Source organism: Capra hircus, chromosome 10 (assembly GCF_001704415.2).
Source record: "Capra hircus breed San Clemente chromosome 10, ASM170441v1, whole genome shotgun sequence".
NCBI lineage: Eukaryota > Metazoa > Chordata > Mammalia > Artiodactyla > Bovidae > Capra > Capra hircus.
Genome location: NC_030817.1, coordinates 92,362,353 through 92,377,203, shown reverse-complemented (window position 1 = coordinate 92,377,203; position 14,851 = coordinate 92,362,353). Strand labels below are relative to the sequence as shown.

The 14,851-nt window shown below is 37.6% G+C and overlaps 1 protein-coding gene across 1 annotated transcript in view; it reads right to left on the bottom strand.

Moving 5' to 3' along the window:
• Window positions 1-14,851, bottom strand: part of TBCA (tubulin folding cofactor A) — an 84,915-nt gene that overhangs the window by 24,277 nt on the left and 45,787 nt on the right. The gene's annotated exons all lie outside the window — the stretch shown is intronic.

The window sequence follows — 14,851 nt, the reverse complement described above, 5'->3', positions numbered from 1 at the left end:
GACATGTTAAAATCACAGAAATTCAAATTTCAGTGCCCATAAATAACGTTTTACTAGAACACAGCCACGTTCACTCATTTACGTATCCTTTATACCTGTTTTCACACAATGACGGCAGAGATGAGGAGTTGTGACAGATATGGTTCTCAAAGTCTAAAATATACATTTCTTAGTCCTTTACAAAAAAGGGTTGCTGACCACTGATTTCGAAGACCTCAACTCTATCCAACCCCTACTAAACTATCTCGGCATGTACCACACTACACTAAAACCGAGTCTTACCTGTTAGGTCTTAAATTCCTTGAGGATGGGATTAGGCTGTATTTGTACTCTGTTCCTGATCTGTAATCGACACATAGTAGATACTCAAGGGGCTAGTGGTAAAGAACCCACCTGCCAATGCAGGAGACATAAGAGACATGTGTTTGATCCCTGGGTTGGGAAGATCCCCTGGAGGAGGAAATGGCAACCCACTTCAGTATTCTTGCCTGGAGAACTCCATGAACAGAGGAGTCTGGCAGGCTACAGTTCCTGGGACAACAAAGAGGCAGACATGACTGAAGCAACTTAGTACAGCACAGCACAGACACTCAACGTTTGTTGAAGGAATAAAAAGTTGAGTCTAAAAATCTCACCACTATCTTTTAACATTTTCAATTTAAAGATATATATATGACAATTCTGAAGTGGAACAAAAGTGACTCACAAAATTTCAGAAGTAAGACAAATACAGTGATTTTTGAGAAAGTATACAATGAAAGAGATAAGTTCTATGCCTCAGTTCAGTCACGTCTGATTCTTTGTGACCCCATGGCTTCCCTGTCCATCACCAACTTCCAAAGCCTACTCAAACTCATGTCCCATCATGTTGTTGACTCCATCCAACCATCTCATCCTCTGTTGTCCCCTTCTCCTCCCACCTTCAATCTTTCCCAGCATTAGGTTAGGGTCTTTTCAATTCAGTCAGTTCTTCGCATCAGGTGAAAAAAGTACTGGAGTTGCAACTTCAGCATCAGTTCTGCCCATGAATGTTCAGGACTGATTTCCTGTAGGATGGACTGGTTGGATCTCCTTGCAGTCCAAGAGATTCTCAAAGAGTCTTCTCCAACACCACAGTTCAAAAGTATTAATTCTTCGGTGCTCAGCTTTCTTTACAGTCCAACTCTCACATCCATACATGACTATGGACCTTTGTTGGCAAAGTAATGTCTTTGCTTTTTAATATGCTGTGTCAGTTCAGTTCAGTCACTCAGTCATGTCCGACTCTTTGCGACCCCATGAATCGCAGCAGGCCAGGCCTCCTTGTCCATCACCAACTCCCGGAGGTCACGCAGACTCAAGTCCATTGAGTTGGTGATGCCATCCAGCCATCTCACCCTCTGTTGTCCCTTTCTCCTCCTGCACCTCAATCCCTCCCAGCATCAGAGTCTTTTCTAACGAGTCAACTCTTCACGTGAGGTGGCCAGAGTACTGGAGTTTCAGCTTTAGCATCATTCCCTCCAAAGAAATCCCAGGGCTGATCTCCTTCAGAATGGACTGGTTGGATCTCCTTGCAGTCCGAGGGACCCTCAAGAGTCTTCTCCAACACCACAATTCAAAAGCATCAATTCTTCAATGCTCAGCTTTCTTCACAGTCCAACTCTCACATCCATACATGACCACAGGAAAAACCATAGCCTTGACTAGACAGACCTTAGTTGGCAAAGTAATGTCTCTGCTTTTGAATATGCTGTCTAGGTTGGTCATAACTTTTCTTCCAAGGAGTAAGCAAGCGTCTTTTAATTTCATGGCTGCTGTCACCATCTGCAGTGATTTTGGAGCCCAGAAAAATAAAGTCAGACACTGTTTCCACTGTTTCCCCATCTATTTCCCATGAAATGATGGGACCAGATGCCATGATCTTCATTTTCTGAATGTTGAGATTTAAGCCATCTTTTTCACTCTCCACTTTCACTTTCATCAAGAGGCTTTTTAGTTCCTCTTCACTTTCTGCCATAAGGGTGGAGTCATCTGCATATCTGAAGTTATTGATATTTCTCTGGAAATCTTGATTCCAGCTTGTGCTTCTTCCAGCCCAGCGTTTCTCATGATGTACTCTGCATAGAAGTTAAATAAGCAGGGTGACAATATACAGCCTTGATGTACTCCTTTTCCTATTTGGAACCAGTCTGTTGTTCCATGTCCAGTTCTAACTGTTGCTTCATGACCTGTATATAGGTTTCTCAAGAGGCAGGTCAGGTGCTCTGGTATTCCCATCTCTTTCAGATTTTCTGTCTCAGCTGGTTGTAACTTTTCGTCCAAGAAGTAAGGGTCTTTTAATTTCATGGCTGCAGTCACCATCTGCAGTGATTTGGGAGCCCCTCAAAATAAAGTCTCTCACTGTTTCCATTGTTTCCCCATCTATTTGCCATGAAGTGATGCGACCAGATGCCATGATCTTAGTTTTATGAATGTTGAGTTTTAAGCCAACTTCTTCACTCTCCTCTTTGACTTTCATCAAGAGGCTCTTTAGTTCTTCTTCGTTTTCTGCCTAGATCCACTGACAGTTCTGGTTGGTAATCCTAGTCATCCTATTCCATGTGGTTGTCCACGGAAAACAGCAGCCATGGCCTTGGCAAAACTGAAGACACTCAACTACGTATCACATTTGACAAGTAAAGGTGCTAAATATTCACATGACTATTACAATATCAAAGAAGCAAGAAGCATCTTTTGTTTAAAGAGAAGCCATATTGGGAAAAGGCTCAGGAAGCAAGTTATTGAATAGCAAAAATACTGCCCTCTTAAAAGAAAAAAAAAATTACAGTGAGAACCCAGTAATACCAGTATGTAAAATTATGATAAATAAAATGCTAAAGCAGGATGCAAGAGAAATTGAAAAAGTTCCACTTTCAAACAGTATAAATCAATGTATTGATGACAAGTCACATGACATGGAAGAGGTTTTACAGAGTATATACACAATTTCAACTTTATTAGATATGGCCACATTGCTTTCCAAAATGGTAGTATCAAGTGATACCCAGTCTGCAATATGTAAAATTTCCTACTTCTCCTTGGCTTCCTGTTAAACAACTGGAGTTGTATGAGTTAGTAAATTTCTGATAAAAGAGAGTGAAATGGTATTATGTTTGAAATATTAATTTCCCTTAACCTTATGAAGTTATCTATGTTTATTAAAATAATATAGTTAAATCTATGAATGAATAGTTCCTGGTAAATTGGACTCTCCTCTAGGAGAGGCTAAGATTTAATAAGAAAAATCAAGTATATATAGTCATAGTTTTTGAATTACTAGAATTTTTTTGAAACATGCATATGCTCCTATAAATATAGAAACATTTGAAAAATTACAAAGAATAAAATTTTAAAATCATTCATAATCTCATTGCACAAAGTAACTACTACTGATTCAAAATGCACATAAATCTAAAATTCCAAAAACATTTTTAAAAAATTGTAACTTAAGAATTAAGTTAGGGTTAAACTCATTTAGCAGCAAAGTGTGACCTCAACCAAAATGAAAATATTTATAGATTCTAGGTATCCTACCTAATGTGAACAATCATATGTTTCACTGTAGAAATGTGACTTTGCTTGATTACAGAATAATTCTCTAGACGCTATTTTGTAAATACATATATTACAGTCCAAAAATCTAAAAAACTTGGAATTCAGAAATACATATGGGTCCAACAGTTTTATATAAAGGGTTATGAAACCTGTATTGATGTTTTGAATATTTTTCACTATTTTTTAAACACGTATGTTTGAAAATTTGTATTATACACACACAGTTGATTTGAATAACTCTAGAGTTAAGGGGTGCCGATCCTCCTCATAGTCAAAAATCCACATGTATCTTTATAGTCAACCCTTTGCATCTGGTTCCACATAATCGAATTTAACCATGTATCAAAAATACGTATTTGTAAAATTACACTTTTTAAAAAAAATCCACATATAAGTGGACCTACACATTTCAAACTCATGTTGTTCAAGGGTCAACTGTAAATAAATAGATAGATAGATAATTGAGAAAGTGTCTCATTTTCAAAGTCATTAAACATTCTTTAAAAATACAGCTGTTAGTGGCTGCAAAGCATTCTATAATACCCGTACGAGAGCTTATTAAATTAAGTATTATGCTGTTAGTCCATCTCCATATAAATAATACTGTGATGAACATCCCTGCTCATAAATTTTATAGATATGTAATATTTTCTTATTATATAACATTTAAAATATATATTACCTGAGGAGAAATTAAACTAAACCCTTTTCCAGTAAACTAGTGATCATTTACTGATGAATACTTCCTTTTCATACTGATATGATAAATTATCCTAATAGTAGTCATAAACAAAATACCAGTATTAATCTATTATATCTTAGCTTACTATTTATTTCATCATAGTCAAAGAAAATAGCATGCCAGATTTCATTGTTTAAATATTAATAAGCATATCAAAACCTATATTAAAGAGATTCAAAATTAAAATGAGAAAACTAAGGAAAATGAACATCAAGGGAAAAGAAGATAAACCTAATAACCAACAGAAGTTGTAAACAGTGATACAGTAAAAAATCAGGGGAAGAACTGGGGCAGGGATAAATTGGGAGTGTGGGATCAACAAATACAACATAGAATAAATGAGGATTTACTGTATAGCATGGGGAACTATATTCAGTACTGTGTAATACCATGTAATGGAAAATAACTGCAAAAAGCATGTATGTAACCAGATCACTTTGCTGTACACCTGAAACTAACACAGCACTGTAAACCAACTATACTTTACTAATAATAAAAAAGAATACCTTTTCCCAGAGCTATAAAAAACTACAATCTTAATTGAAAGGGATTCCTAAGTGCCAGCTAGAATCAGCGACAAAACCTCATGTTTATGTACATTGTTGAAAATTTCCAGAGATCCAAAAATACGAACGCTTTCAAAAGCAGAATAGGTCACCTATAAAAATTTTGCATTTCATATTAATAATTCTAGATATCAGAAGACAATGGAGCAATCCCTTCAAAGTTCTGATAGAAAACAATTTAAAATCTAGATTTATAACTATAATGGTGATAGGAAAATTCACTAACTAATTCATCAATTATTTACTGAGGGGCTATGTACCAAGGATATACCAGTGAACAAAATTACTAAATTGTCTGCCCTGTGGCATTTTTAGCAGCAAAATAAAGACAATAAGCAAAATATATAGGCATGTTACACTGTGAAAATGCTCTAAGATAAAAAGCAGTCAAGAAAAACTGGTAATAGGGGATTCACAATTTAAGACAGGATGGTCGGGGAAGGCCTCTTTGAGAATGAGATATGTGAGTTAAAATCTGAAAGAAATAAGTAAGTCATATGGAAAAGTGACGAAAGAAGTCGTAGGCCATTTTGAGTTTATTTTTTTGCATGGTGTTAGAAAGTGTTCTAGTTTCATTCTTTTACAAATGGTTGACCAGATTTCCCAGCACCACTTGTTAAAGAGATTGTCTTTAATCCATTGTATATTCTTGCCTCCTTTGTCAAAGATCAGGTATCCATAAGTGTGTGGATTTATCTCTGGGCTTTCTATTTTGTTCCATTGATCTATATTTCTGTCTTTGTGCCAGTACCATACTGTCTTGATGACTGTGGCTTTGTAGTAGAGCCTGAAGTCAGGCAGGTTGATTCCTACAGTTCCATTCTTTTTTCTCAAGATTGCTTTGGCTATTCGATGTTTTAAAAGCAGAGACATTACTTTACCAACAAAGGTCCGTCTAGTCAAGGCTCTGGTTTTTCCAGTGGTCATGTATGGATGTGAGAGTTGGACTGTGAAGAAAGCTGAGCACTGAAGAACTGATGCTTTTGAACTGTGGTGTTGGAGAAGACTCTTGAGAGTCCCTTGGACTGCAAGGAGATCCAACCAGTCCATTCTAAAGGAGATCAGTCCTGGGATTTCTTTGGAAGGAATGATGCTAAAGCTGAAACTCCAGTACTTTGGCCACCTCAGATGAAAAGCTGACTCATTGGAAAAGACTCTGATGCTGGGAGGGATTGGGGGCAGGAGGAGAAAGGGACAACGGAGGATGAGATGGCTGGATGGCATCACCAACTCGATGGATGTGAGTCTGGGTGAACTCCGGGAGTTGGTGATCAACAGGGAGGCCTGGTGTGCTGCAATTCACGGGGTTGCAAAGAGTCAAACACGACTGAGCTACTGAACTGAATCAAATTGATAACGCTCTTTGGAAGGACACCATCACCTATGGCAATAGTGAGGCCCCTTCACTTTAGGAAGGTCATGTACCAACTGCTATATTTTAAATGAATAACCAACAAAAACCTATTGTATAGTACATGGAACTCTGCTCAGTGTTATGTGTCAGCCTGGATGGGGGCTTGGGGGGAATAGAGGAGAAGGGATAAATGTCTATGTGTGGCTGAGTCCCTTCACTGTTCACCTGAAACTATCACAACATTGTTAATCGGCTATACCCTAATACAAAATGTTTCTGGTATTAAAAAAAAAAAAAGTGCTCGCTTCGGCAGCACATATACTAAAATTGGAACGATACAGAGAAGATTAGCATGGCCCCTGCGCAAGGATGATACGCAAATTCATGAAGCGTTCCATATTTTTAAGACAGGAAAAAAGACACAGATGTGTATACCAGACTTTTGGACTCAGAGGGAGAGGGAGAGGGTGGGATGATTTGGGAGAATGGGAATTCTAACATGTATACTGTCATGTAAGAATTGAATCGCCAGTCCATGTCTGACGTAGGGTGCAGCATGCTTGGGGCTGGTGCATGGGGATGACCCAGAGAGATGTTGTGGGGAGGGAGGTGGGAGGGGGGTTCATGTTTGGGAACGCATGTAAGAATTAAAGATTTGAAAATTTAAAAAAAAGGAAAAAAAAAAAATCTCTGAAAAAGGAAAAAAAAATAAAAAAAATTAAAAAAAAAAAAAGATGTCATAGGCCAGGTAAATTTTTTTTTCTGTATAAAAATTCAAAAATTCATCTATTCTGTCCCCTTTCTGAATGCACTGCAGCAAACTGAAGATGAATATCAAGAAAAGAAATCATGGTCAATGTAATACAAATGTCTAATGAAAAAAAAATCCCAGTGTTAATATTAAATGTGTTGTAGGCCTGGAAAGCATTCACTCTAAACAAAAATCTTACTGTGGAGTCTTACAGGCACATCTCTAAGAAGAAGAATGAGTAAAAAAGTAGAAATCATTTATATGCTTTTCCCCCCGCAACAATGGAAAAATGAAAGACCATTAGAAACCCCAGGAAAAATATGCCCCTCCAGCCCCTACCCCTTGACACAGTTGTAGCTGTAATATGAAGCCACTGATGAAAAAGAAAACTAATTTAACCTGATTTATAAGAATAGTATCCTTTGAGCAGCATGGGATACAATGAGGGAGAAATGTAATCTTATAAATATATCAAATTTTAAATTATATATATTTATAATCAATTTACTCATTTTCAACTTTTAAAATAGACCTATGAGCAAAATATGTCTTGTCCTATTTGTTTGGACTATACAGTCCATGGAATTCTCCAGGCCAGAATACTGGAGTGGGTAGCTTTTCCCTTTTCCAGAGGATCTTCCCAACCCAGGGATTGAACCCAGGTTTCCCGCATTGCAGGTGGATTCTTTACCAGTTGAGCCACAAGGGAAGCCCAAGAATACAGGAGTGGGTAGCTTATCCCTTCTCCAGCAAATTTTCCTGACCAAGGAACCGAACCAGGGTCTCCTGCATTCCAGCAGATTCTTTACCAACTGAGCTGCCAGGGAAGCCCTCCTACTTGTTTGAAATATTCAATTTGTATTTTTTAAGTAGCTTTTGCTGGGGGCTTCTGAGAATTTTGTCAGTCTTCCTAAATATGATATCAGTTCAGTTCAGTTCAGTCACTCGGTCGTGTCCAACTCTGCAACCCCATGAATTGCAGCATGTCAGGCCTCCCTGTCCATCACCAACTCCCGGAGTTCACTCTAACTCATGTCCACCGAGTTGGTGATGCCATCCAGCCATCTCTTCCTCTGTCGTACCCTTCTCCTCTTGCCCTCAATCCCTCCCAGCATCAGAGTCTTTTCCAATGAGTCAACTCTTCGCATGAGGTGGCCAAAGTACTGGAGTTTCAGCTTTAGCATCAGTCCTTCCAATGAACACCCAGGACTGATCTCCTTTAGGATGGACTGGTTGGATCTCCTTGCAGTCCAAGGGACTCTCAAGAGTCTTCTCCAACACCACGGTTCAAAAGCATCAATTCTTCGGCGCTCAGCTTTCTCCACAGTCCAACTCTCACATCCATACATGACCACTGGAAAAGCCATAGCCTTGACTAGATGGATCTTTGTTGGCAAAGTAATATCTCTGCTTTTTAATATGCTATCTAGGTTGGTCATAACTTTTCTTCCACGGAGTAAGTGTCTTTTAATTACATGGCTGCAATCACCATCTGCAGTGATTTTGGAATCCAAAAAAATTAAGTCTGACACTATTTCCACTGTTTCCCCATCTATTTCCCATGAAGTGATGGGACCAGATGCCATGATCTTTGTTTTCTGAATGCTGAGCTTTAAGTCAACTTTTTCACTCTCCTCTTTCACCTTCATCAAGAGGCTTTTTAGTTCCTCTTCACTTTCTGCTGTAAGGGTAGTGTCATCTGCATATCGGAGGTTACTGATATTTCTCCTGGCAATCTTGATATAAGCAGGTATAATTCTGTTTTCTCCCCTAGACACTGTCACCTATTGTGACACCTGCCACCTTGGGATCATGAGGATATCCATACTAAAAGGATAGGTCACTCTGGGATGTCAGAGAACCTGAATCTTTGAAGATGGTATTAAACTAGTGATTTAACAGCTGTGAATGCACCTTACTTCGAGATTTCCTATTGTATAAGAAACATAGTTTAAGCCAAATATAGTTTTCTTCTCTATTCTTATTTTATTTTTATTTACTTTCTATTACTATTTTCTATCACCTCAGATGATAAAGTCATTAACAACAGAAGATTGTCCTGCAACTACAGAAGTAACGCTTCTTTACTTTGGACTAGTATGTTTTAAACTGATAACTCACCTAGAAATTGAGATAGCTCATCTTTTTTCTTCCCAAATACAAATAAATACAATACAAAGAGGGAATTACCTATACAATACCCAATTTTATGTTTTCCACTGTATTAAGAAATATTCTATATGAATTTTTGCAAAATCCCTGATACCTGGAGTACTAGTGGGTAGGATTCCAGGTTTTTGCTGCCATGGCCTGGGTTCAATCCCTGGTTGTGGGAACTGAGATCCCTCAAGCTGCACAGCATGGGCCCAAAACAACCAAAACAAAACTAAACCAGAATAAAACTTTAAAACTCGGGTTTATTTTTATTAATCACGGTGTTTACCAGAGGCTAATATCCATAATAAATAACACTATATTCTATCTATATTTTCAATTCACAAAGTACTTCTATAGCTTACAGGATGTTGGTATGGTGGAAGTTAGTTGCTAAGTCGTGTCTGACTCTTTTGTGACCTCATGGACTACAGCCCAGCAGGCTCCTCTGTCCATTGGATTTCCCAGGCAAGACACTAAAGTGGGTTGCCATTTCCTTCTCCAGGGGATCTTTCTGACCCCGGGATCCAACACCCATCTCCTGCATTGGCAGCAGATTCTTTACCACTGACCCACCTGGGAAGCCCAACTTAGAGGATACTGGATGTTAAAGATTAAATAGCAAATTATCAATGCCCCTAAACTGCAACTTACAGAAGAATGAGCATTAAGTAGCTGAATATTAATGTCTATGAACTACTCCGGGGGTCAGATGTTTATATGCGCTTCCGTGGTAGCTCAGATGGTAAAGAGTCTGCCTGCAACGTAGGAGAGGCCTAGGTTTGATCCCTGGGTTGGGAAGATCCCCTGGAGAAGGAAATGGCACCCCACTCCAGTATTCTTGCCTGGGAAATCCCATGGACAGAGGAGCCTGGCGGGATGCATTCCATGGCGTCGCACAGAGTCGGAGAGGACTCAGCGACTTCACTCTACTTCACAAGATGTTTAATGGCTCTGTACAGGAAAACAATATGGCACCAAGGAAAGTATGGTTACTTACAACTTGGAGCTCTAAGACTTCTCATCAGACTGATTTAAAATTTCTATCTCCCCCAGTGGAGATGAAAAAAGTATTCAACATTAAGGAAAGAAGCTATTTGAACTAACAAGTAAAGCAGGTACAAGCTTTTCTGCTAAACATACAGGAAGAGAGCAGTTTATAAAAATCAGAGTGAAAGGTCATATTTAGAGTAAATTTTAGGCTTTTGAAGACTAAGGGTTTATTATTGAGACTACAGACACAGAGAAGAAATAATGTCTTTACAAAAGTAGGTGGCAACAGAAATACCAATAATGACGAAAAACTAAGAATAAAATTAAACCTACTCATTTGGGAAATTCCAAGTGAACTGCAAATTACAGGCCTATTGTTTTACTTACCTTATTTAAGAATTCTCACTAGTTCCTCAGTGAGGAGGAACTGGAGGCTGACATCAGAATCTGATGACTTAGTGTTTACAGTCTATACTATAAAACGTAGCAGCCAAAGTTCAGTGAGTTTTAGTCATTCTCTACTAATTTTTTCGTGGTCACTATAAGGTCCCAACTGAGATTTTCCACTATTTCCAAATGTCAACTAATAATCATAGTGAAGATTTAGGGGGCCAGCAAAATTAAAGAAGAACCTTCTATAGCATCCTGTCTTAACAAAATAAGTGAAACAAAAATCTGCCGCACATAAACACACATAAAATGAGATAGGGCTGGAAATGGTGCTTGTTCTGGGTAGAATACCTTCTCCCTCTGTCATCCTCTCCCTGCATCCACCCAACTTATTCTTCAAAATTTAACTCAAATGTCCTTGTCTTCCATAAGGAAGACACTCTAATCCCTACCCTCCCACTCCCCAAGCTGCCACTATGGACCTGCCCTGTGAATGTGTATAGCATATTCATCTCCATTATACAAATTATAAATAAAATATAAGCTACAATTTCATCTACATCTACACTTGAAGGTGGATGCCCTGAGGACTGGGATGTCTCCTACCAGCACCCGTCAGTGTATACCTCACAGATACGTTTACTAAATGAACTTACAAGGACCCTGAGTGGTAATCAGGGCAGCAATCACCACCCTCATTTTTAAAGAGGTGAAATGACTCATTTAAGGCCAGCTGGCCAGGAAACTGTGAAATTAGGATTTGAAATGATGACTTCTAACTTTAAGTGCCAATGCTTTTTAAACATCATACTATCTCATGTTTAAAGTAAATAAGCTTTAAATTTCCTTACCTGTTCCAAACGTAAAATCATCCCATGCTTGAAACCTTGAATCACACAAAACAATACCAAGTGAAAAGGCTACCCAACATCCACACTCCATGCCCTGAGTTGCTCAGTCCCACCACTGGAAGCAACAAGTTACCAATTTCTTAGGTATCCTAAAAGAACAATTAATGCTTAGTCTGATAGTATTTGTTACCTTTTCATCTTCCTGTACCACTAATTAACCCATTAAATTGAAGACAGTTCAAGCTATAATCACTCCTCAAGTAAAATATATTTTTAATTACTCTTAATAAATAAGACATTTTATAAACAGCTAAACTGATGCATGCTAAATACAAAATCAATATCACTATATTTTGTGCAATACTGTGAATCTTGGTGACTAATAAATAATAATAATTCAAAAAACAGAAATGTAAAACTAATTATTACACGAATCCTCCAGTCCTTTAAAAGTCCGTGATACTGAAAAGTGTATACTACTAACAAAAGGGCTATAAAAAGATTATTATGGATAGCTCCTGCTTGAGTCTGTATGGGAAAGCAATAGCACCTCCCACAGATACTTCATCTCCATACAAAAACACAGACAATTTTAATTACTACCTAAAATCACAAAACTCTCTATCCACTTGACTCTTTATCTTCTGTCCAGACCTATATCCCATCTTTGTAACATCTCTGTTTAGACATCCCACCAGCAACTAACTGAAGCAGGTTGAAAACTGACTATTTCATCATCTCCCACTCTAAAATAATACTCATTTCCCCAGTTTGAGCTGTCAACATCAGAATCACACAAATACTGGATAAAGTAGGCCTGGCTTCTGAGCAGTTCAGGGAAAAGAAGCAAACTTGTCTACAAGCTCAGTATGAGCCAAGAATGTGATGCAGTTACCAAAAAAACAAAGCCAGTCAACTGAGATGCATGAAAAGAAGGGAACCTGAAGCATGGCAGGCACACAGCACACGCTGGGTGAACTGTACCTGTATCATTATCACTGATCATTTGCTTCCAAATTGTTATACACAACTTAGTGCCAAAAGGGAGTTAAGGCAGCATCTGAAGAAGGACCCTGGAAGACCAGAGTATTAGCAAAGGAATATCCATCACTACTACTCCACTCTGTGAAATAGTTCAGTATGCCTAAAACAGTCAGAAAGATTATGAACTATATAGTTATTCAAAACTAATATAGGTTATCATAACTAAAATGGGCAAAGAAAATATCACTGGATGCAAATCACTTCAGTTCAGTTCAGTTCACTTGCTCAGTCGTGTCCGACTCTTTGCGACCCCATGAATCGCAGCACGCCCGCCAGGCCTCCCTGTCCACCACCAACTCCCGGAGTTCACTCAGACTCACGTCCATCGAGTCAGTGATGCCATCCAGCCAAATCACTTAGGCCAACTGATTACTGTCACTCCTCTTAGATAATAAAAGCTAACATCAGTTAGGATACCTGAATTTTGTCAAATTATAAAATAAGCTTAATTTAATGATATTTTACTACCGTAATTATTCTAAGGTGATTCAGCAATTCAGGTTATTCTTGAAACTGCTGATTAAAAAAATGGGAGCCAATTTTTCAGTTGTACAGATGTAGGATCCAGAAGAGAACTTACGTCTTTGGGATTATTAGCACTATACAAAAGTACTCTGATACATAATGTGTTTATTCAATTTGTTGTACTAAGGTTTGCTCATTAGGTCACAACAATTCAAGAAGAAAACATGTACGAATATTTCTTCTATTTTTATATTACTGATATTGAGTCTTAAGTCCTTTGTACAGAAGATTGAAAAAATAATGATTAACTTAATAATTTCCATTCTTATGCAAGAGTTGAAAATAATTTTCATATTATATTCCTATCAAAAGGTGTGTATGTGTGTGTATATAGTAAGCTGGTATGTTAAAGGTTCCATTTGCAGTGTATATTTATTTTGTATTTTACCACATATAAAGCATTTTTAAAAAGCTAAGCCAAATTTCTAAGTCTTAAACTGCTTAAATACTACTTCTAAGTAATTGGTAAGAGTACTTGATAATAAGAGTTGTATTTGACACATTTACAATAGCAGCAAATCTGTTTGAATATTCAATGGTAAAATTTTCTTAATTATTATAAGGTTAGTTTAGTGATTCCCACTGACTCGCCTAATCTTTCTTCTCTGTATCATATTATAGTCTGCAGTTTTAAAAACATTTGTATTATCTCTAATACGGTACCCTTTTATTCTTCGTTTCTTTACTCAGAGTAAAATAATCATTTTTACATCCTGATTCTGAATTTGTCAGTAAATACTGTTCTAAAATGTTGCATTTTCACAATGGGAGGCACTCCACCTTTAGCTCTTGGTTCCACAAATACGTGTTAGCATGTAATAGCATGTAAAAATATGAAAAACCTCTATCTGATCTCACAAAAACAAAATAACATATAAATAATCTTATTACAGCATTTTAGAAATGTCACAACTTGTTGCAAGATATTCTACACAGTCTTCCTGGACTATTTCTCATGAGTTACTTGATAGAATCTTTCAGGATTCTGTTTCTGTGGACAGATTACCATGATAACCTGTGAATATAACAAACATCTTTTTCTCTGGTCAACCTGAAAAGCCCAAGGAATAACTACAGCATCTGGGGTTAAAGAAAGGCACAGTGGCAGGCTCAAACTTGTTTATATAGGGGAGAAAGGACTGATGCTGAAGCTGAAGTCCCAGTCCTTTGGCCACTTGATGCAAACAGCTGACTCACTGGAGAAGACCCTAATGCTAGGAAAGAATGAAGGCAGGAAGGGAACAGGGTGACCGAGGATGAGATGGTTGGATGGCATCACCCCACCAAAGACGTGAACTTGGGCAAACTCCAGAAGATGGTGAGGGACAAGGAAGCCTGGTACACTGCAGTCTATGGAGTCACAAAGAGTCTGACACAACTTGATGAATGAATAATAGGGGAGAAAATCTATCCTTTAACAGATCATGTAAATATAACCAAACTGCCATTTTTCAAATGTAGCAACAACTCTTTCTTTTCACATTAGAAAAAGGAATGCTATTTCAAGAGATGTGAATAGATACAGTGAAAATAAAAAGGTTTCTATGAACAGATAATCTTGAGAAATATTGCATACTCTATTTTCCTCTGAAAGATTCACATAGTGAAAGCTTTTGAGTAGTTTTACAATAAAGAAACATGTTAAACTTTAACGCAGTCTTCTTAAGTTAATTTGAGCAGAACACTTTTTTCAATTTACCTATTAAGATCCAGTTAACCATTCTCCACTATCTGTCTTTCATTTTGGATTCCATATTCATTTTGGAGTACAAAATGAAAGATAGGTAATACTCAAAACACTGACTACAGTAAGTGAATTCCTATTTCTAAATTTCTAAAGTGTATTTTTACCCTATAATAAATACAAAAATATTCTATTCAAAGTTGACAGTTTTTAGAAGTTACTAA